The sequence below is a fragment of the Heteronotia binoei genome, chromosome 13, assembly GCF_032191835.1.
Source record: "Heteronotia binoei isolate CCM8104 ecotype False Entrance Well chromosome 13, APGP_CSIRO_Hbin_v1, whole genome shotgun sequence".
NCBI classification, from domain to species: domain Eukaryota; kingdom Metazoa; phylum Chordata; class Lepidosauria; order Squamata; family Gekkonidae; genus Heteronotia; species Heteronotia binoei.
In genome coordinates, this window is record NC_083235.1 from 27,640,588 (window position 1) to 27,663,568 (window position 22,981).

Below are 22,981 nucleotides of genomic sequence, written 5' to 3' on the forward strand. Positions count from 1 at the left end.
GACTGCAGCCAAACCAAGGGCACATAACTGTGATGTGCTGGCCAGAGCTTTTTTTTTTGCAGGAACTCCTTTGCATATTAGACTACACCCCCCTGATGTAGCCAATCCTCCAAGAGCTTACAGGGCTCTTCTTACAGGTAAGCTCCAGGAGGATTGGCTACATCAGGGGGGTGTAGCCTAATATGCAAAGGAGTTCCTGCAAAAAAAAAAGCCCTTATGCCTGCTCAAAACAAGTTCAGCATTTTGCTAGCCAGTCAGCTGGCCCAAAACTCCTTTCCCCTTTCCTGCTCTACTCAGCAGCCAGCATGGTGCCGTGGTTAAAGTGTTGGACTAGGTTCTGGGAGACCCAGGTTTGAATCCTCACTCTGCCATGGAAGCTTGCTGGGTGCCCTTGAGCCAGTCATACAGTCTTAGTGCAGGGTTCTATATGGAAAAAAATAGAAGGCAAGGAATGAGGTAAGCTGTTTCAGGATCCCCATTAGGGAGAAAGGTGGGATGTAAATAAAATGAATGAAAGAGGACTGAATAGAGCAATAACAGCCACCAAGCACAGCCATCACTGAGCACTGTGGGGATTATGTTGGGCATGAATGTGGGAAACCAGCTAGGGTTGTCAGCCTCCAGGTGGGGACTGGAGATTTCCTGCTTTTACAACTGATTTCCAGCTGTCAGAGATCAGCTCTCCTGGAGAAAATGGCTGCTTTGAAGGGTGGACTCTAGGGCACTGTACCATGCTGAGGCCCCTCCCCTCCCTAAACCCCACTCTCTCCTGGCTACACCCCCAAAGCCTTTAGGTAGTTTCCAACATAGACCTGGCAACCCTAATGTTGGAACGTCCACTTGGCAATGAAGCTCTGGAAGGCCCTGTCTCCTAGTCTACTCTGGAAAAATTGAGAAGAATTTGTACCCTGTCCTTCACTCGGAGTCTTAGAGTGGCTTAAAATCTCCTTCCCCTCCTCTCCCCACAACAGACACCCTGTGAGGTAGATGGGGCTGAGAGAGCTCTGAGCTGTGAGAGAACTGTGGCTGACCCAAGGTCACCCTACTGGCTGCATATGGAAGAGTGGGGAATCAAACCCAGTTCTCTAGATTAGAGTCTGCCACTCTTAACCGCTGCAATGAACTGGCTCTTGTAGATGCTGCTGTGAGAGTCTTGTGTCTAGCTTAAAATGTGACATGTTGGGCTAGAACCTACTTGCATATGCTGTCTGAGGACCAGAAACTTTCTGATTTTTTAAAAAATTAATGATAGGTAAATTGCCCATCTTGATCTGATGAGGTCTTTAATTTACATTAAGTTTTAGACCCAGCATTGTATGACAGAAAAGGAAGGAAGGAAGGAAGGAAGGAAGGAAGGAAGGAAGGAAGGAAGGAAGGAAGGAATCTGTAAAGCAAAGAGTGATGATCTTTTAGCATCATATTCTTCTCTAGAGTCCAACCCAATATATATGGTACCATTTACACACGCCAAAAATGTACTAAGATGCAAAATGTGCACAAAGACCAACGGTGTGGAACAGAAACACTTAATAAGCCTTCTTATAGCAAAATAAGTACTTGCAATACCTGTGCAAAGACCAGCATTCAAACAACCACTGTGCAAAGACCAAGATGCATGGGTGCATGTAGCAACACAATGCAGCCTACTCAACAGCAAAGATGAACACATACACCTGCAGAAAAAAGGTCAAATATTTTCACATTCAACACCCCCCCCCCCGCAACACCTTTGCCTGTCTAGGCATTCACGCTGAACCTGCTTTGTGTACTTGTGTGACCCACACCTGGGTGGAGGTGTTACATTTCAGGGTGAGGTTAATTGGTAGAAAAGAACTGTGGGACCCCTTCCTTCTCTTGGGCTATCACAACACTGGCAACAAAGGCCTCACAGTGTATCGTAGACCTATGCTAGACAGTAGGGCTGCCAACTTCCAGGGGGTACAAATAAACACAATCCTTGGGTTATAGTGACAAATTGACTAGTGTATTACAGGAGATTATGACACTCAAATCCCCAAAAGAATGATAAAAGTCCATATAACTTGCTCCTCCAAAGGATGAACAATGCTGATCTCTTTCTTGAAACAGCCGATGTGTGTAGAAAAATCCCTGGACCGATCGTCAACTTCTAATGCACCTGTTTCAAAGTCTTTGTCAATGAGGGATATTTCACAGTCTCAATAGATAATGAATATCACTAATTCAAAAGAACTCATAGGGACACAAAGTCTCTGAACGCTTTCTCAATAGCAGCACAAACTCAATGATGTCTCAGTGGCCAGAAGGTGGCTGAAAATTCCTGGGATTATAACTCATCTCCAGGTGACAGAGATCATTTCACTTGGACGAAATGGCTGCTCTGGAAGGTGGACTGTATGGCATCATGCCCCACTGAAGTTCCCTCTGCACCCCTCAGACTCCAGCTCCAAAGTCTCCAGATATTTCCCAACTTGGAGCTTCAAACCTCACCAGAGAGACCCCTTTGGGCTGAGGAGTGTTACCAGCAAAAAATAAGAACCAGGAGTTTCTCCTGTGGTACAGTGTCTGAGCTGGAGAAAGGAATCAGGCATCCCATGGAGAAGGGACAAGCTCTGTTGCCTGCAAATGCTAGAGCATATTTTTGTTTTCACAGTAAGTTGGCGTGAACTTCACAGTTCTGTCACGGCCTAGGACTGAGGCATTTTTGGGCATGTTTAGCTTGGAGAGGAGGTGGCTGAGAGGTGATATGATCACCATCTTCAAATACTTGAAGGGCTATCATATAGAGGATGATGCAGAATTGTTTTCTGTGGCCCCAGAAGGTAGGACCAGAACCAACGGGTTGAAATTACATCAGAAGAGTTTCCGGCTCAACATTAGGAAGAGCTTCCTGACAGAGCGATTCCTCAGTGGAACAGGTTTCCTCAGGAGGTGGTGGGGTTTCCTTCCCTGGAGGTTTCTAAACAGAGGCTAGATGGCCATCTGACAGCAAAATTCCTGTGAATTTAGGGGGAGGTATTTGTGAATTTCCTGCATTGTGCAGGGGGTTGAACTAGATGACTGGGAGTCCCTTCCAACTCTATGATTCTGTGATTCTGTGCCAGTTAGGTCATGGTTGGGTCTTTTTAAGCCCTGCTGGAGTAATGTGGGGGCAAGGAAGTAATGTGACTATATAAGCTTCCCATCTTGGATGTGCTCAGTAAATGGTCCACACTTCTCACTGGCCCCAGAAGTGGTTCCCCTCCCCTCCTCCTCTGAAGTTTTTAAAAAAATCTCTGTGGGATGTTAGGAACCACTTATATTTGAATAAGCAGCTAGTTGGTTACCAAGAGCTCTCCCGTCTGTGTTTAAGAACATAAGAATAGGCCTGTTGGATCAGACCAGTGGTCCATCTAGTCCAGCATCCCATTTCACACAGAGGCCAACCAGTTGATTGGGGTGGGGTGGGGGGGGACAAAGTGATCATAGAGGCTGAGGCCCTCCTCTGGTGTTGCCTCTTAGGACTCAGTTTCAGAGGTTTACTGCCTCTGAATATGGAGTTCCTTTAACTCACTATGGCTAGTAGTCATAGATGGCCCTCTCCTCCATAAATCTCTTTAACCTCCTCTGAAAGCCGTCAGTGCTTGTAGCCATCTCTATGTTCAGTGGTAGTGAATTCCACAATGTAATTACTTGTTGAGTAAAGAGGTATTTCCTTTCATCTGTCCAGTACCTATTGCCTGTCAACTTTGCCTGTCAACATTGTTGGGTTCCCCCTAAGTTCTATCTAGTTTTTGCAACATGATCAAACTGAGGTACACAGAAGTGGATTCAATGGATCCATGTTGCATTCAGCCAACATGCCAAAGTGGCCATGGGATTGCTTTGTTGAATCTTACATCAATTGTGGCACCTTATTTTTCTGCTTGTCTGTTTCCATCATCTTGGACATAGTATTGTCTTTCTGATGAATTGTTTAAATGTATTTTAATGTTGTTTTAAGCCTACTAGGGACTGCGTTTGCCTCAGATGTAAGCTGCCCTGAGCCCTGCTTGCAGGGAAGGACAGCTTAGCAAATAAATAAATAATAAAATAATAGTCCTATTAGAAATAGCCCTTGCTAAATTTTGATACACTGACCTGGATGGCTCAGGTTAGCCCAGTCTTATCAGATTTCAGAAGCTAAGCAGGGTCAGCCCTGGTTAGTATTTGAATGGGAGACCGCTAAGGAAATCCAGGGTTGCTATGCAGAGGTAAGTGATGGTGCCCCCTCCCCACTGAATGTCTTTTGCCTTGAAAACCAAATGCGGGGGGAGGTTTCACCTTAAGTTGACTGCAACTTGATAGTACTTTCCAGGACTTTTTTGTAGCAGGAACTCCTTTGCATATTAGGCCACACGCACTGGATGTAGCCAATCCTCCAAGAGCTTACAGGGCTCTTAGTTCAGGACCTACTGTAAGCTCCAGGAGGATTGGCTACATCAGGTGTGTGTGGCCTAATATGCAAAGGAGTTCCTGCTACAAAAGAAGACCTGGTACTTTCCATCATTCCATCCAGTACAGGTAATCAGAGGATGGTATGTTGCAGAGAATAATGAACATGGCTGGAGATCTCCTTTCCTATAGCAACTATGCTAAGGTCAACACTTGGTGATCTAGCTGACTGCTCAAGGCACCATTTTATAGGAGCAACATTTCTGTCCTGGCTCAGCCTGTTTCTCAGAGCTTTTTTTGTGTGACATAGTCAGGTTCTTCACAAGACCAGTTCAACACTTAAAGTGATGCAAATCAATTCCTTCCAGCCCACTTGCAAGCATCTTAACTTGGAGTTAAGCTGTACTTTTCGGAAGTTTAAGGGCTCACTCTTAAAGCCGTTCACACTAGAATTAGCCTAAACTATACTCAAATAACAATATAACTGAACCATGGAAAGCTTTCAACACTTGGGATGTGTACATAAGAAGTTGGATAGTACAATCCTATGAATACGTATGAACACAGAAGGCTGCCTTATCCAGGGGTGTCAAACATGCTGGATGGGGGCTGAATCAAGCTCCTGGAGGGCTCCTATCAGGTCCCCAAGAAACTGGCAGTCATCTGCTTCCTTCTCTATCTCTTGCTTCTTTCTGCATCACAGCTTGCTCTCCCAGGCTCTCTCAATTGCACAGGAGCTGCAGAGCAAAGCCTCTCTTCCTTCTATTGGCTGAGGCTCCACCCCCTCCTCATCCCTTGGGGAGGGAGGGAAAGAGCCAGCACTTCCTGTGCCCAGTTCCCTGGATTGCAAAGGAGAGATACAAAGAAAGCATCATTAAGACCAACAAGTGCTAATGTTTTAAGCATGCTTTATTTTAAGGGTTTTTTTTAAAATTAATTGTGTTTGTCTGTGTCCTTTATAAAGTTTATATCTCTGCTACCTGGCATTACATTTTATGATACGCATGGCCTGGCCCAACAAGGTCTCATCTATGTCAGATCCAGCCCTCATAACAAATGAGTTTGACACCCCTGTTTTGGACCATTGGTTCATCAGACATTGGTCCATCAGCATCAGTATTGCCTACTCAAACTGGCAGCAGCTCGCTAGGGGCTCAGGTGGAGGTTTTTTCACATTGCCTACTATGGGATGCTTTTACCTGGAGATGCTGAGGATTGAACCTAGTCCCTTTGCATGCCAAGCAGGTGCTCTACCACTGAGCCAAAGCCCATCCCTCTTTGCTGATTGAAAGGATTGAAGAGGTTGTGAGGATCTGCCATGTTTTTCCTTCTCCGGTTTAAGGAAATTTTGCATTGTCTTGTTTTGCTTGGCCTGATGGAATTCATGGGACTGCTATCACCAGGGCTTTTTTGTAGAAAAAGCCCAGCAGGAACTTATTTGCATGTTAGTCCACACCCCCTGATGGCACCATTGTTTCACACAGGGCTTTTTTGTAGAAAAAGCCCAGCAGGAACTCATTTGCACGTTAGGCCACACCTGCTAACACCAAGCCAGACAGAACTGCATTCCTGTGTGTTTCTGCTCAAAAAAAAGCCCTGGGTATCGCAGCTTGGCAAAAGAAGAGGGATCAACAAATTCCTCATTTTACCTGTTTGTTTCCCTTCACCTTTGAAGTTGTAGGTCCTAATGGCCCTCCCTAAAGGCTGCAAAAGGTACCAGTTGCTGGAGACTCCGGCAGTAACTAGACGACTCTGTCAAACCTGTCCCGCTGTTCTCCATACAGCCAGAATTCGTACCCAAGGCTAGCTTAATAGGCCAGTGTATGAGAATACCAGGATGAAAAGTAGTGGATTCTCGAAGGATATGCAGTTGGATCTAAAAAGCCTGAAAATGCAGACGTGATGCACAAGAAAAACTTGAACCATGGTTCCCTACAATTCCCCATTCTAGAATAGTTGCAACCTAGACTTGAGACAAAAAAGTGGTCTAATGGGAGCGATCCAAGAAGGAAGCACAGCAAGACCAGAAGCAATCAGCAGACCACGGTTGAGGTCTAAAAGAAGAGAGAGCCAGTAGCCAAACTAAGATCCAAGAATCAGATTGGAATCTGTGAGGCCCTTCGAGCCTAGGAGGAACCCCCAACAGCAGCACACACCAAACAGATGGGCATCAGGAGCTACAGGACAGGAGACCTTCTTGTTGAAACAGGCTGTCTCCAACTGATAAGCCTGCAGCATTTATTTTGGAGGGTGGGGGGAAGGACAACCAGTTCAGCAAGGATTGCTCAAGCCCATCAAGTTGGGAGGCTGCTGCAGTTTTGCCGTGCAGCCATCAGCTGAAGAATGCTCTGTTCTTTTCCTCCCAGATCCTGAAACAGGTCATGAGTTTGGGGAACTGAGGGTGAGCCAAAGGGCTCCGAGTAAATCCTGGATTTCATGAGACCCCCTGTCTCACTAAATTGTGGCAAATGTGTTAAGGGGACTCGCAGATGATAAACCATTCTGCCGATCTGGTTCTTAAAGCTACTGAAGCTGGTTTTTCGCAGCAGTCCTAAGAACTTGCCTTTCACCTCTGGTTGATTTAATATCTGTTCCTCTGCTTGTTGGACTGAAAGGGTTCAACAGGGCTTGGGATGGGGATGCCAACCTCCAGGTGGGACTGGAATCACAGCTCGTCTCCAGACTATAGAGATCAGTTCCCCTGCAGAAAATGTGTGCTTTAGAGAGTGCTATGGAAAGAGAAAGGGACCATGGGTGAAATGGTCAATAGGTCCCACCCACCCCCAGATTTCCAGGAATTTCCCAAGCAGAAAGCAAGCTCTGGCAACCCTACCACCCATCCCCTGCCAGTGGCCAGGGAGGACCTGGCAACCTTTGCTCAGGGCAGGAGTGGCCAAACTGAGACTAGAGAGCCACAAGTGGGTCTTCTACATATATTGTGTGGCTCTTGAAGCCCCCACACCCCACTGGCCAGCTTGGAGAAGGCATTTGTCTCTTTAAATCAGTTCTTCAAGCCAAGCCAGCCAGCGTCTTGGAGAATGCATTTAAAGTTGAAGCTGTTTTATTTCACCTCTCGCTCTGCCCTCCCTCCCCCATCTATTTGCCTTCCTTCCTTCCTTCCTTCCTTCCTTCCTTCCTTCCTTCCTTCCTTCCTTCCTTCCTTCCTTCCTTCCTTCCTTCCTTCCTTCCTTCCTTCCTTCCTTCCTTCCTTCCTTCCTTCCTTCCTTCCTTCCCTCCCTCCCTCCCTCCCTCAGACATCTGATGTTCATTTCTTCTGGCTCTCAAACATCTGACGTTTATTCTATGTGGCTCTTAGGTTAAGCAAGTTTGGCTCAGGGGATGGGTGGATGAAGGCAGGCAGGGCTGCTTCTACATGGGGGCATAACCCCCACTCCCATAGTGGGAGCAGCAAGTGGGGGGGGGGAAGAGTGGGAATGGCTTCAGCATGCATCCGTTCCTGCTGCACTTGCAACCACCGCCTCACCACCCCTGCTCCTTCCCTGTTCTGCACCATGCCTGTGCAGATGCACAGATGCAGTGTAGTTTCAGTGCCTGTTGCAGCTTCAACGTCCCCCTTTGCTTTCCATTTACCAGCTGAGACACACTGCAGTTCTGCAACCGATAGCTATGTCATGCATCCAAGCCAGGTAACTGGAAGAGCAGAGTTGAAACCAAAAGAACTCGGATCCAAGATTGGGATCTGTGAAAACATTCCAACAGCAGAGAGATAAACCCCACAGTTTTCCTAACAAATCAGATTAAAGGAGGTTTCTCTGTAATCCCCAGAGAAAAATATAGGAGCCCCGTAGGTCATGCCTGTATTGAGTATGATGTTGTGTAGATGCTCCCAAATACAGCGGAACCTGCCCGCATGAAATAGAAGCAACCTTTCCTATCCTGTCCCATGAAGACTGAACTCAGTGAGTTTATGAAGAGGCCAACCTGATTTCCTAGCGAGCTCAGGTAATGGATCTTGCATCATTTGACTTTAGCTGGCATGATCAGGATTGGAGTTGCCATGACCTGTAGCTTCCAAATGGTACCCTCTGAATATGAATTTACTATAGAAGCAACGATTGCTGGAAAATGGTGCCATGAGAGCAGCTGCCCTGCCTATGGTGGATGGTATCACAACGGTAGCTGCCAGTCACGCAGAATTTAGGATTGCTTTGCTTTACCAAAGGGCTGTAGATGTGGCATGGTGGTTTTCAAACTTTCTGCTTCAGCCTGACCACACACAACAATTTCCTCGCTTCCTTCCTGAGTTCTGGTGATCATAGATGTTTGGCGCATTCTATGCTCAGAACTTAGTACCCAGGCATGCAAGGGCTGATTTGGGTAAGGACCATCAAGCACAGGGAGAGGAAGTTTAACTCTCCCCCCCCCCGGGTTGTTTTTCCAATCTGAAATAGTCTCAGTTAGCCCCCAATGAGGACATTTACATGCTGCCCATCAATTGTCGCAAAGTTAGGTTCCCTTCTGAGTCAAATAACACCCCCCAATCCATTTCAAGGTGGGGAAATAGTGCAAGGTAGAAGGGAGGCCTGTCCCCTTTCCCCACATGCTGCAGTACTAGTCAGAATCGGCCCTATGTGCTTGGGAATTGGATTTTGATCTCCAGGGCCTGAGGTATGGGAGGGAATACAAGGAAAACTATGTGTTCTCAGGGAGAACCTTTTCTATGTAGTCCTAAATTGGGAAGGCGCATAAGAGGCCATTCAGTCCTACCCTCTGTGCAGTGTCAGACATTTACTGCTCCAGCATTCCCAAAACATGGCTATCCAGCCTCTGCTCGAAGATGACCAGCAAGGCAGAGTAGAGCATGTCCCACATCCCCATATTTGGTTCCAGCGTTGAACTGTACTTAACCAATAGGAAGTGTCTCTTAATGATCAACCAAAATCTACTCGCCTATAAAGTGAAGCCCATTAGATCTCGTCTCACCCTGTGGGATAACAGAGAACAAAACTTTACTCTCTTCCACCTGTTTGCTGAAGAACCCTTGAGGAGTAGCCATGGAACTTCAGCACATCGCAGAGGATTCTAGGATGTATTGTGCAGTAGGCACTCAGTTCACAAGGGCCACTTGCCCAGTCTGTTGTGTCTCAGCCCTGAACTGTGACAGGGATGTTACTTTAAAAAAACAACCCCCCCCCTTTTGATATTCCCTAGCAATTACACATGGTATAGGGCAGGGGTGTCAAACATGTGGCCTGGGGGCTGAATCAGGCCCCTGGAGGGCTCCTATCAGGCCCTTGAGCAACTGGCTCTTGTCTGCTTCCTTCTCCCTCTTTCTTGCTTCTTTCTGCATCTCAGCTTGCTTTGCCAGGCTTGTTCAATTGCACAGCAGCTACCAAGCGAAACCTTGATTTTTTTCCATTGGTTGAGGCTCCTTCCCCTCCTGGTCCCCTGGGGAGGGACAGAAAGAGCTTCCTAGTTCCCTGGGTCCCATGTGAGAAATACAAAGAAAGCACCTTTAAGATCAACAAGTGCTAGTTTAAGCATGCTTTATTTTAAGGTGTTCTTAAAAAAAAAAAATCTTTAGTTGTGTTTGTCTGTGTCCTTCTAAAAGTTTATATTTCTGCTACCTAATCTTAAATAGGTACACACATGGCACGGCCCAACATGGCCCAGCCCGGCCAGACAAGGTCTCATTTATGTCAGATCCGGCCCTTATAACAAATGAGTTCGACACCTCTAGTATAGGGATTGGTAACAGGTGGGCAAGCTTTTCCTTCAAAAAAGTTTGTCCCCCATGACTGAACTACCTGCTGAGAAATGCCTGATAAATTTTTGAGGAACCCTGCAGTCCTCATAATACAGTTTGGGAACCACTCCTGTTGTACCCAAAGGGTGGCCCATTTTTAAAGACTCGTGTGGTGAAAGGGACACTCTGACCTCCAAAACTCACCATTGGCCCATCAGTGTGGGAAGAGTTAATCTAGAAACTGGTGGATAGATGTCTTCTTCCTGGTTTTATTCAACACAATGAAAACAAACGTTGTGTTTGTGTATATGTGCGAGCGCATATTAGGTGAGGGCCAGGCTTATGACACATCCTTTCTCCCCCTCGCTCCGTGGACGAAACCTCTCAGCTCTATGACACTGAAACGGTCCTGATGTCAAGTCCTTTTGACAATCTGACAGACGCCTGAGTGCAGGGGGAAAGCGGCAGCCGCTGTAGCAGCCACAGCAGCAGCAGCAGCAGCAGCAGCAGGAGGAGGAGGAGGAGGAGGAGAGAGAAAATATTTTCCGTGTCTTCGCCTGAAGTCATTCTGTGGTTTTTGAAAAAATGTGCTGTATATTTTCAGGGCTGTGTCACATGACCTGCTAGGGTTATGAATAGCTGAGTATAATGATTTCTTAGTGAACGTTTAAAAAAAAGAGAGAGAGCGAGAGCGAGAGTGATTCTCAGCTAGAGGGAGGCTCGCATTCGTTCAGCTACGGCAGGCAAAGAGACGGGACGTGGAAAGTTCCCCTGACTCCAGGTGTCTGTGTCCCCCACACCAAGGCAGCCAGGTGAGTGGGAAATAAGGCTGGGCCTTGGTGTAAGGTGGGAGGTCAGATCTGTGGTTTGGCATCTGGTCTTCCTTTCCTTGGCACTGCCGCGCTTGGCTTTTCAGGGGACATCTGTTGACTCTCTTCTTTCTTTTTTAAAACAGCAAAACTTCTCAAGGCCCTTTTGAGTTATTTTTTTTTTTAAAAAAACTTCTGCTTTGCTCTCTGTGTTGATCGGGTGGGTGTGAGGAGGGCTGCCAGTGGAAGGAAGGGAAAGAAACCGTGTGGATCAGAGCAGGCAGATGTGAGAGAAATCCAAGTGGCGCACACGTGTGAGGCAGTGATTGTGTGTGTGCCTGAGCAGTGGTGTCAGGGGGTTGTGAATAAATGGCAGGGGGATTGGGATCGAATGAGAAATGTGTATGTAGAGAGATCAAATGCTGAAAAGGCAATTGTTATGAGTTGTAGCATTTGTGTGTGTGAGAGAGAGTTTGTAAGATTTCTCATCTGGGCAAGCCCTGACTGGGTGAGTTGGCGGGGTTAGTTAGGGGACCCCACTCGCCCTCCGAGTCAATTCTCCCTGTCCCATCCCCCTGTCTATTCTACTTTTCCCACAGTGAGGCTGTGGAAGGTATCTCCACCTAATGATGGGGTGTGCGTTTTAAGTGGGTGTTGCTTCCCTCAGGGCCTGTGGTAGTGGGAAGGTGGTGGAATCTTGGCTCCTTGTCAGTCATTGGCCCGACTGCTGTGTTCTTAATAGGGAATGACAAGGGGTGCGCGGAATGGTTTTGTGCATGCAGAGAGAGTGGCCATCTCTCTTCTCCTCGAGTGTATGTTCTTTGGAGAAAGAAGTTCAAAAGCACATGGGAAACATAACTTTGGGCTGCGAGATGTGCATACAGCTGCCCTTGAGGTCCCCAAGGGACAGTGTATTAGCATTTGCAGGGTTATGGAGGAATTCCTTGGCCAGAAGAATGTTGTGTTGGTGGGTAGGGATGTATTGGGTGTGGTCAAAGAGATCAGGGCCATTGGATGAACATGGTGATGATGAGCAAAGGCTGCTGGTGAAGTACTCTCGAACATCATGTATGTTCAAGAGTACTTCACTTGTATGCTATCCGTGTGCCTCTGTCTTTTTTTCTCTCTCTCTCACCCCCCTGCACCATCATTACAATAAACGTCTCCAATACTCTGTCTTAGGCCTTCCCAATTAAACAACGCTGCTGTCTTGACTCCCACCTCCAGATGACATTCCTCATGGAAAGTTCTGATTATGCTAGGGTTGCCAGCTCTGGGCTGGGAAATACCTGAAAATTTTGGGGTGGAGCCTGGGGAGGGTGGGGTTTAGAAAGGGGGGGACCTCAGCAGAGCACAAGGCCATAGAGTCCCAGGAAAGTGACCTTGGTCATCTGGGAGTCAACTATAATAGCAGGAGATCTCCAGATGCCACCTGGAAATTGGCAGCTCAATACTTCATAGTTCACTGTTCATTCCTTGATTGTACCAGGAGAGTTAAGGGGAATGACACAGTACTTTCCACACACATGTATTTCCACATTCATCTCTCCACCTGTAACCGTCTTCCTCCACCCAATCTCTCCCTCCTTTTTTTTTTTTTACAATAGGCATCATCTCTTTGTGTATATAGAGAACACACCTTGTATTGTCTGTTCCCGTGAGCCTGTCTGATGACTGTGGAGGACAGTATATATATAAATATATATTTGCTTTTGTTCTGTCCAGTAGGCAGTGAGCCTGTTACCTTGGAGATCTTAGATGCCAGTGCAGAAGTGGATCCAATTCTCAAGTCCTGCTGTGGAGAGAGAAACAGTTGCGTAGATAGAGAGGTCAAGATGTCAAGTCTGGGAACAGACTAGGATACAGTGCTGGGTTGTTTTGGTTGATTTTATTTAAATTCAACTTTTAGTGAGGGAAAAAAATGGAATCCAAGTATAGTTTGGATCTGTTAAGTGAGCACCCCCTAAAGGAAAATTTGGGGATTGCTCCCTAGCTAATAAGTTTTTCTTCTGTCTCTTAGTCCTGTAGTTCAAAGTGCCCCTGAATGCCTTCTGTAGTCTGGTGGTCAAGGGAGACTTCTCTTTCTATAGTAAACATGGAAAGAACTGAGGCTGAAGGTCATGGTCAGGTTGACCTGCATGACAAGGGTCTGGGTTTCCCAAACTGCACTTGAAGTACATGAATATTGTACATCTGTGACTGAAATCTTCGGTTCTCCCTTCCCTGTTCATCTGGTGTTTCTTTGCTTATAGAACAAAATAAGCTTTTTTTTTTTTTTAAAGGGGTCATATTGTTGCCAACTCCACATTGGGAAATTCCTGGATATAAGCTAAGCTGTAATTTTAGGAGCTCTCCATGCACCGCCTGGAAGTTGGTAACCCTACTTAATGGCTATATGGACCTGGGCAGGCGGTGGTCTTTTGAGCCTGAAAGACAGAATTCAAGCTCACTTACATGACTTATAATCACAGCCCAACAACAAGACTTCATAGATGGTGGAATCTTTTGGAATTCCCTAGTTGATGTTCACTTTGTCATCCTTGGCCATTAGTGGGAATGCGTCTCCCCACCCCTCCAAACAAACTGTTCAGTGGTGCAATTATATTGAGGCTTCTAACTTGGCTCTAGATTGCTGGCTGCCTGTGGCAAGGAAATTTGCACCTTGGCAACCAAGCAGAGAGCAAGAGACACATTTCAAATGTCAGTTCTTTTCTATTTCAAGATGCAAAGAATCACAGTAGAGAGGTGAGGCTAGTTGGGCTGAGAACTTTTTTGAAATCATTTGCAGGGCTGATTTAAATACGAATTGCATGGTCTTTGATGTACACTTTCAGGGCTTTTACTTGTAGCAGGAGCTCCTTTGCATATTAAGCCACACCTCTCTGATGTAGCCAATCCTCCTGGAGTTTACAGTAGACCCTGAACTAAGAGCCCTGTAAATTCTTGGAGGATTGGCTACATCAGGGTGTGTGTGGCCTAATATGCAAAGGAATTCCTGCTACGAGATAAAGCCCTGTTATTTTGCGTCCTTGTTTCAGGTGGTAGCTGTGTTGGTCTGCAGTAGAGGAGCTAGATTCAAGTCCAGTAACACCTTAAAGACCAACAAGATTTCTGGGGTATAAGCTTTTGAGGGTCAAAGGTCTCTGCATCAGGTATCTGACAAAGGGAGCTTTGACTTTCAAAAGCTTAAACCCCCAAAATCTTGTTAGTCTTTCAGGCACTACTGGACTTGAATCTAGCTCTTTTATAGCCTAATGTTGCTAACTTCAAATGCACGAGGATAGTGATTTTTCTTCTTTTATGTAATCTGATCTGTGCTATTCATTATATTTTTTTTATCCTAGCCTTCCTCCCAGAGTCCCAGGGCAGCTTATATTTATTTATGAAGAGCATTTTTAACCACTTTCCCCATCACTCTTTTTTCACATTCTTTTGTCAAACCTGACCTTTTTTGTGGTGGTTTCTCTATCTCCCCTGTTTGCGGTGACTCCTCTGGTTGGAGTCCTAGCTTCCCAGGTTATCTGAATCATTCACTGGAAACAGAAGTTTAATGTATTATTAAAAGGTGCATGTGAGTCTGAGGTTATAGCATTCCCTTCTCCATAGCATTCCCTTCTCCATGGGTTTTTAGCAGGGTGCTTTTTTGTAGAAAAAGCCCAGCAGGAACTTATTTGCATATCAGACCACATCCCATAATGCCAACTCAGCCAGAACTGAGTTCCTGTGCATTTCTGCAAAAAACAAAAAAGTCCTAATTTTTAGCAACACTGTGATGCTCTAATGTGCTGCTCAAAGTAGTCATAAAAGGGGTGGTAGTTGCAGAAACAGGTTGGGAAATCACAAGGGGGTGGGGAAGCATGAGATGTTAAAGAATCAAAATCCAGGCTGGAAAAACTTGCATTTGTTATTCCCATCATCCTCTTCTCCCCAATTAGTCTCATGACTGAAATTCATATCCAGAATTTCAAAGCCTGGCCATTTTCGGCTGCACGTAAACCTAAGCAGATCAGTAGGGCTTACTCCCAGGAAAGGGCTGTTCTTAGACTTGGAGGCCAAAAGTGGTGGTGGAAAGTGCCAGCAAGTCACAACCAATTTATGGTAACTTTGAAGGCAAGAGACAAACAAAGGTGGTTTGCCATTGTCTGCCTCTGTGTCATAACCCTGGTGGTATCCCATCCATGTACTAACCAGGGCTGACCTTGCTTAGTTTCCAAGTTTTGGGTAGGCTGAACCATCCAGGTCTGGATGGATTTCTTCCTAAAGAATGGTTCTCATACGTCTTACATTCAGGAACCTTTTTCAAGAGAGACAGAGACAAAGACAGAGAGAGATCTTTCAGAATCTGCAGAAGGTGCTAGGGGGCACTGTCAATTTAGATAGGGTTCCAGGGGCTGGAACTTTCAGCCACATCTAAAATGTCTCACTGTAGTTTCATGTGGACCACAGAACCTAGAAAAGTCTCAGAACTCTACTGTGATGCATACAGGAGAAGATCAGTAATGGCAAATGAGATTCTTTTCAATGGAAAACCTGTCTTCTGTCATCAGTCCCTTCCTGGAGGAACCCTCAGTAAACTTCTGAGGAACTCCAGAATTTCCTGGAACACAGTTTGAAAAAAAAAAAAATTGGCCTAGAAATGGTTGCCAAGTCCAATTCAAGAAATATCTGGGGACTTTGGGGGGTGGAGCCAGGAGCAAGGTTGTGACAAGCACAATTGAACTCCAAAGGGAATTCTGGCCATCACATTTAAATGGACCACACACCTTTTAAATGCCTTCCCTCCACTGGAAATAATGAAGGATAGGGGCACCTTCTTTTGGGGCTCATAGAATTGGACCCCCTGGCCCAATCTTTTTGAAACTTAAAGGGTATTTTGGGGAGAGGCACTGGAAGCTATGCTGCAAATTTGGTGCCTCTACCTCAAAAAGTAACCCCCCGAGCCCCAGATACCCACAGATCAATTCTCCATTATACCCACTGGGAATCGGTCTCCCTAGGGAATAATGGAGTGCCCAGCAGACATTTCCCTCCCCCCCTTTCTGATGACCCTGAAGTGGGGGGAGGGTCTCCAAACTGGGGATCCCCTGCCCCCACCTGGGAATTGGCAACCCTATTTTCAGCCCTGTTAGCTTTTTTTGAGCTGGAACACACAGGAATGCAGTTCCTGCTGGCTAGGCATCATGGGGTGTGGTCTAATATGCAAATGAATTCCTGCTGGGCTTTTTCTACCAAAAAAGCCCTGGTTGTATTTGTGAAAAGTGGTACTTGTATCAGGGATTATGCCTGTATCAGGATTGTGAATAAGGATGCCAGCCTCCAGGTGGGACCTGAGGATCCCCTGGAATTACAGCTCACCTCCAGGCTACAAAGATCAGTTCCCCCCGCCCCCCGCTTTCTGATGACCCTAAAGCAGGGGGAAGGTCTCCAAACCAGGGGATCCCCTGCCCCCCACCTGGGGATTGGCAGCCCTAGCAAAACATGTCTTACCAGGCGTGACTGTAACACACTTGTATGTGTGTGAAGATGATGAAAAGTACCATGCAATGGAATGCCTCTAGTTAACCATGGCCCTTGGCTCATGAAATTCTGATGAGACCTTCTGTGCTAACGCATTGCTCGTGCCCTGCCCAGGGGAGTTGGCAGTCAGAAGGTAGTCTCTGTTACCAGAGTATATAGACTCTTTCGGAAGAGTAATAAGCATGAGGACTCCAAGATTCACATTGCAATGCCATGAAATTCAGGTAAGGGAGGATGTTTCTAGAGGCTAGGTAAGGAGCCAGAAGTCTTGGGTTGGGTCTTGTCTTTTCCTTCCCCACCCCCGGAGCTGAATCAGTTAGGCCTGTGCTTCTGTATTTGCCCAACGGGGATGGCTCTGACCTATTTCCCAAAGCAGGGTGTTTGATGCTGTGCCTCAATTCACTTGATCTGTGAAAGATTATAGGGGAGCAGGGCTTTTTTTCTGGAAAAAGAGGTGCTGGAATACTCAAGAGGGAAATGAAGCAGAAACACATGGGCGCCCTTTAAACATTTTTTTGAGAATTTTGTTTTCACAAAGGTTCCGGAACTCCATTCCACCACGTTCCCCCGGGGGGGGAGCCCTGTAGGAGTGTGAGTCTCAGTAGTGGCTAGTTTCCAAGGCCTGGTCTACACATGCAGCAGAATGAGGTGGTGATGTGATGGGAAAGCGCCAAGTGTTGGATCTTTCTGTTGTGCTACGTTTCTACTGACATGGAGGTTTTATTTGAGTCAAGGCGCATTCAGAGTTAGGATCCACCACCTACAGTAGTGGGTTCACCCCACTGCCTCTAGGTTCTACTATCTCAGTCCCCTCCTCCTTCCTGGTATGTATGAACCTGATTAAAACAGTGCCTGGTTCCCCTGGGAATAGGGTTGCCAACCTTCAGGTGGGATCCTGGAGATCTCCTGGTATTATAATTGATCTCCAGTCTACTGAGATCAGTTCCTCTGGAGAAAATGGCTTTTTTTGAAGGGTGGACTCTATGGCACTGTACCCTGCTGATGTTCCTCCCCTCCCTCCCTTTGCACCACCCCCACAATCTCCAGGTATTTCCCACCCCAAAGCTGGTAGCCTAGGGTTGCTAGGTTTTACCTGGCTGCTGTCAGGGGGACTGTCCTCATGTGCGTAAAGTGCACCCAGCATGATGACATCACCCAGAACTGATGTAATTGTGCCAGGCATGTTGTGCAGGAGCACTCTAGCATTTTGGTAAAAACTCTATGGTGCAATGTGTCCAGAGCGATTATGTCAATTCCAGGTGATGTCATCATGCCAGTCATGATGGGGAGGGACGGTGGCTCAGTGGTAGAGCATCTGCTTGGTAAGCAGAAAGTCCCAGGTTCAATCCCTGGCATCTCCAACTAAAAAGGGTCCAGGCAAATAGGTGTGAAAAACCACAGCCTGAGACCCTGAGTAGGCAATACCGACTTTGATGACCGAGGGTCTGATTCAGTATAAGGCAGCTTCATGTGTGTTCATGTGATATGTTAGGCACTAGTGGAGCTCTTTGTAGGGTTGCCAGGTCTGGGTTGGAAAATACCTGGAGGCTTTGGGGGTGGATCCAGGAGATGGTGGGGTTTGGGGAGGGGAGGGGCCTCTGCATGGTGCAATGTCACAGAATCCACCCTTCAAAGCAGCCATTTTCTCCAGGGGAGCTGATCTCTGCCAACTGGAGATCAGTTGTAAAAGTGGGAGATTGCCAGTCCCCACCTGGAGACTGGCAACCCTAGCTCTTTGGGGGCAGAGATTCCCCCTACCGACCAATCCTGTGCCAGCAGGTTGGAGGCCCTGAAATTGGGGGAAACCGCACCCCAGTGGGAGGCTGGGAACCCTATGGCAATCCCAAGGGTCATTTCTCTTTCTTTTGCGAATTCATTGTGTATCATATAACTAGGACTCTGTGATGCAGGGTTGCAACCCACAGGTGGGACCAGGAGATCACCAGGAAACACAACTCATCTCCAGAAGCCAGAGCTCAGTTCCCCTGGAGAAAAAATGGCTGCTTTGGGAAGTGGACTCTATGGTGTTATACTCTACTGAGCTCTCCAAACTCCACCATCTCCAGACTCCACCCCCTGAGTCTGCAGAAATTTCCCAACCTGGTGGCGGCAACCTTACTGTGGAGGTTGACTGAGAATCCAAACTTTCACATCGCTTTTCCAAAAAAAGAATAAGTTGCTAGCCCCTGGATACAGAAAATAGAAACATGTGGGCAGCATCCTCCAAAGGCTCAAACTAGAAGGGGATGGACAATGGGAACCAAAGTTGAAGTCAGTGTTCAGGCCAGCCTCCTGTACTTTTGCTATGACTTACTCTTCCCTCTGCTGGGCTTCTCAGCTTCAACGCCATCCAAAATAAGCAATGCATGCAAATGCACTGAATTTGCATAATTCTGCTTGCTGCATTTGGGTTGGCTTGGCACAGGGACAGCTTTCCGAATCACTGTCCTTTCCTTGGCCCCTTTTCTCCTTGCTGCTTCTTTGGCATGTGGTTCTTCTTACCCTGCCTCTGCTCCTAGGCCAAAAAAAAAAAAAAGGAGGGGGAAGATGCTAGCCAAAAAATGTTGGTTGCTAGCCAAAATAAAGTTTATCCAGCTCTTCCCTCCCATTGGCACTGAACCGGGTAGCAAGCTGAAGCCCATTCTCAGTTGGTAGCTGCTTTTAAGCTACAGGCTTCCTCTTGTTCCAGCACATGTCACCTAGAGGTGGCACATGAGAAGGGCGGATTGGGACACCCAGTAGATAGGTACCTGGACTAGTTCAGTGCCTGCACTAGAAAGCAGTTACCTTTTTAAAAAGTTTTTTTTAAATGCAGAGGGAATCTTAAAGCTATAAGTTTAAAGCAGTTCCTGGAAGTGTTTCCTGATTGTGAGGACAAAGTGGCAAGATTTTTCCTTTGTTTCAAACAAAGCAATGACCAGTGATACAAGCAGGGTAGCTGAGAGATCCTCATTTATTTATTTACCCGATTGGGGTCTCCCCAATGTGGACCCAAAGCAGCTTTATTTTATCCTCACAAAAGCCATGTGACCGCAGGGCTTTTTTTGTAGCAGGAACGCCTTTGCATATTAGGCCACAGGCCTCTGATGTAGCCAATCCTCCTGGAGCTTACAGGAGGCCTTGTACTAAGAGCCCTGTAAGCTCTTGGAGGATTGGTTACATCAGGGGTGTGTGGCCTGATATGCTAAGGAGTTCCTGCTACAAAAAAGCTCTTTACGTGAGGTGGGCTAACTTGTGAGTGTGTGACCATCACCTCCTCCCACTTGTTTCAGAAGCCCATGATGACATTTGCAATATTGACATGGTGGTAAGGTAGGGATTGGTCTACTTGAGTAAAATTGGGGAGGGAGGGGAAGAGGATTAAGCCCCTCTTCCCTTTACATCATGGTCCTGTTCTGAATTGGTCCCCACATGGTTATTAGGGATGCCAGCCTCCAGGTGGGACCTGGGAATCCCCTGGAATTACAGCTCATCTCCAGATTACATAGATCAGTTTCCCTGGAGAAAATGGATGCTTTGGAGAGTGGACTCTTATTGCATTGTACCCCACTGAGGTTCCTGTCCTCCTTAGGCTCCACCCTCAAATATCCAGGACTTTCCCAGCCAAGATCTGCCACACATACCCCCATCCCCTGCCACTGGCCAGGGGGGATCTGGAAATCTAAGTTTCAAACAAGAACTCCAGTGAATATCTGACATGACCCAGGACAGACCTAGAGACAGATCTTGGAATTTTATAGTTAGGGCTTGAGAGAAAAAGAAGGTAGCCTTGACATTATTTATGAAGGTCCAATGCATTTCTTGTCAAATGTCTCTTCTTCAGGGGCAACTGTAAAACAAATTCTATGTCCCGCATCAGTTTCCACCGGTGCAGAACCTATAGCGTGTAAGCCTGTGCAACAGAAACTGGTGTATCTAAAGCTAAATGGATATTGCTTTCAAGTTACAGCCAGTTTATGGCAACCCCTCATGGGGTTTTCAAGGCAAGATGTTCAGAGGTGGTTTGCCATTGACTGGCTCTGTGCAGCAACCTTGAACTTCCTGGGTGGTCTCCTCATCCCAATACTAACCAGGACTGACCCTGCATAGCTTTTGATCTCTGAGGAGACTGGGCTAGCCTAAGCTGTTCAGGTTGGGGCAATCACAATGCCCTAATTAATTAAGCTTTTATGTTATTGAAAGAGATGTTGTATCCTGAGGTTCTTTGGGAAGAATTGTGGTGAGTCCAGTAAGCCTTGAGAGTGAAAGTGATTGTCCCTTGGCTGGGTGGTGGTTGTGGTGGTAGGACACTCCTCAGAATCTTCCTACTAGCATCACGAATAACATCTCATGTCCTACCTCTCCTCAGCAAAGGCTGAAGCCTTCCAACTATCCAAGATCCTTTCTTTGATAGAAACCACTAAGTCTATGGTTCCTTAGACTTAGCAGAAATCGCTTTTTTTGTAGCAGGGCTTTTTTTGGAGCAGGAACTCCTTTGCATATTTGGCCACATACCCTGACGTAGCCAATGCTCCAAGAGCTTACAGGGCTCTTCTTGCAGGGCTACTGTAAGGGTAGGGATGGTGGTTCAGTGGTAGAGCATCTGCTTGGTAAGAAGAAGGTCCCAGGTTCAATCCCTGGCATCTCCAAAAAAGGGTCCAGGCAAATAGGTGTGAAAAACTTCAGCTTGAGACTCTGGAGAGCCGCTGCCAGTCTGAGTAGACAGTACTGACTTTGATGGACCAAGGGTCTGATTCAGTATAAGGCAGCTTCATGTGTCCAGGAGGATTGGCTACATCAGGGGTGTGTGGCCTTATATACAAAGAAGTTTCTGCTATCAAAAAAGCCCTGGCAGAAAAGCTTCAGATTTTACTGAGTGAGCTGTAGTATGTGTATGTGTGTAAAGTCAAGCCACAGCCAACTTATGGTGACTCCATTAAGGGACTCTCAAGGTATGTGAGAAGCAGTTGGCCTCTGCAGATTCTTTTTTGGTGGTCTCCCCTCCAAGAACTGACTCTGCTTCCAAAATATGATGAGACCAGGCCATACCATGGCACCTTCCTTCCTGAGTTGTAGTATACAAGTCAATACTTTGGAAATAATTGAGGGCGGGGGTGGGAACTCCATCCTGATTACACTTTATTTTGTCTGAATGTATAGAAAGTAGACGAACACTACGATCCTTTTAGGACATTGTCACCTACAGATTAGTAAACGGTGAAGAGGATCCTTGCCCCTCTCTTAACAAAATCTAGAGCCTTCTTCCCATATAAGTGGCTTTTCCTTTAAAAGAGTTGGAGGAAATTAAGTTGGAGGAAGCTTCTTTATGCTGGTTGTAGGCTCCTTGGAGGGTGGTTGGAGACACCCACTGTCCCCAAGGTATAACCACTAACAATTCTCTTTCTGTGTACACAGAAAGCACAACGCAACACAATCTGAGAAATCTGCTTTTTGCCCTTGGGATTTTATTTTTTTTAACTTCAACCAGTGTAGAATACTGGAGTTATAAAAAAGTTCCATGAGTTTTCACAAAGGAAAACTGATCCAGGAAAACACTGAAGTGAATTCTTAGAGCTGTCAGTAGTCTAAGTGCAAACAAAGGGCTTTTACATATATGTCCCATTAAGCTGCAACTGGCTCGTGGCAACCACAGCAAGGGACTTTCAAGGAAAGTTAGCAGCAGAAGTGGTTTGCCATTGCCTTCTTCTGCAGAGCCTTCCTTGGTGGTCTCCCCTTCATGTACTGACCTTGCTTTGCTTCCACGATCTGGTGAGATCAGGCTATAATGAGGATGGCCAAACTGTGGCTCGGGAGCGACAGGTGGCTCTTTCACACAAGCCCCTACTGCCCCACTGACCTGCTTGGAGAAGGCATTTGTCTCTTTAAATCACTTTGCCAAGCCAAGCATGCCAGCAGCTTGGAGAATGCATTTAAAGTTAAGGTTGCTTTCTTTCCACCTCTCCCTGCCTCCCTTCCCTGCAGTTCTCGAACATTTCACATTTATTCTGTGTGGCTTTTACATTAAGGAAGTTTGGCCACCCCTGAGCCCCCAATGGGGGAATGGATGGAATATAAATAAATAATAATAATAATAATAATAATAATAATAATAATAATAATAATAATAATAATAATAATATACCATACCACCTTCCCTCCCAAAGAGGTTTTATTGGAGAACGTTTATCTCACCAAAGACTGATATATGCTAGGGGTAGAAAGAGGCTGCCAAGCTATTCGGCCTAGAAGTTAGTCTGAAGAAGACAGAAGTTCTCCACCAGCCTGCACCCCAGGAAAATTATCACCCTCCCTGCATCACTGTGGGTGAATCAGTTCTGAAGACAGTCCAGCAGTTCCGCTACCTGGGGTGCATCATCTCCTCAGATGCCAAGATCGACAAGGAGATTGACAACAGGCTGGCAAAGGCAAACCGTGCATTTGGCCGACTGCACAAAACAGTGTGGAGCAACAAGCATCTGAAAAAAGGCACAAAGATCAATGTTTACAAAGCGGTTGTGATGACAAGCCTCATCTATGGCTCCGAATCGTGGGTTTTATACCGTCATCACCTGCGACT

General features: G+C 46.4%; 1 protein-coding gene across 1 annotated transcript in view; it reads left to right on the forward strand.

The window, feature by feature from the left end:
• The first annotated feature begins 10,640 nt into the window (after positions 1-10,640).
• Positions 10,641-22,981, forward strand: part of RARG (retinoic acid receptor gamma) — a 193,938-nt gene continuing 181,597 nt past the window's right edge. The window contains exon 1 of the mRNA XM_060252200.1: positions 10,641-10,911. The gene's annotated coding sequence lies outside the window, so the exon portion shown is untranslated. The remainder of the gene's footprint in view (positions 10,912-22,981) is intronic.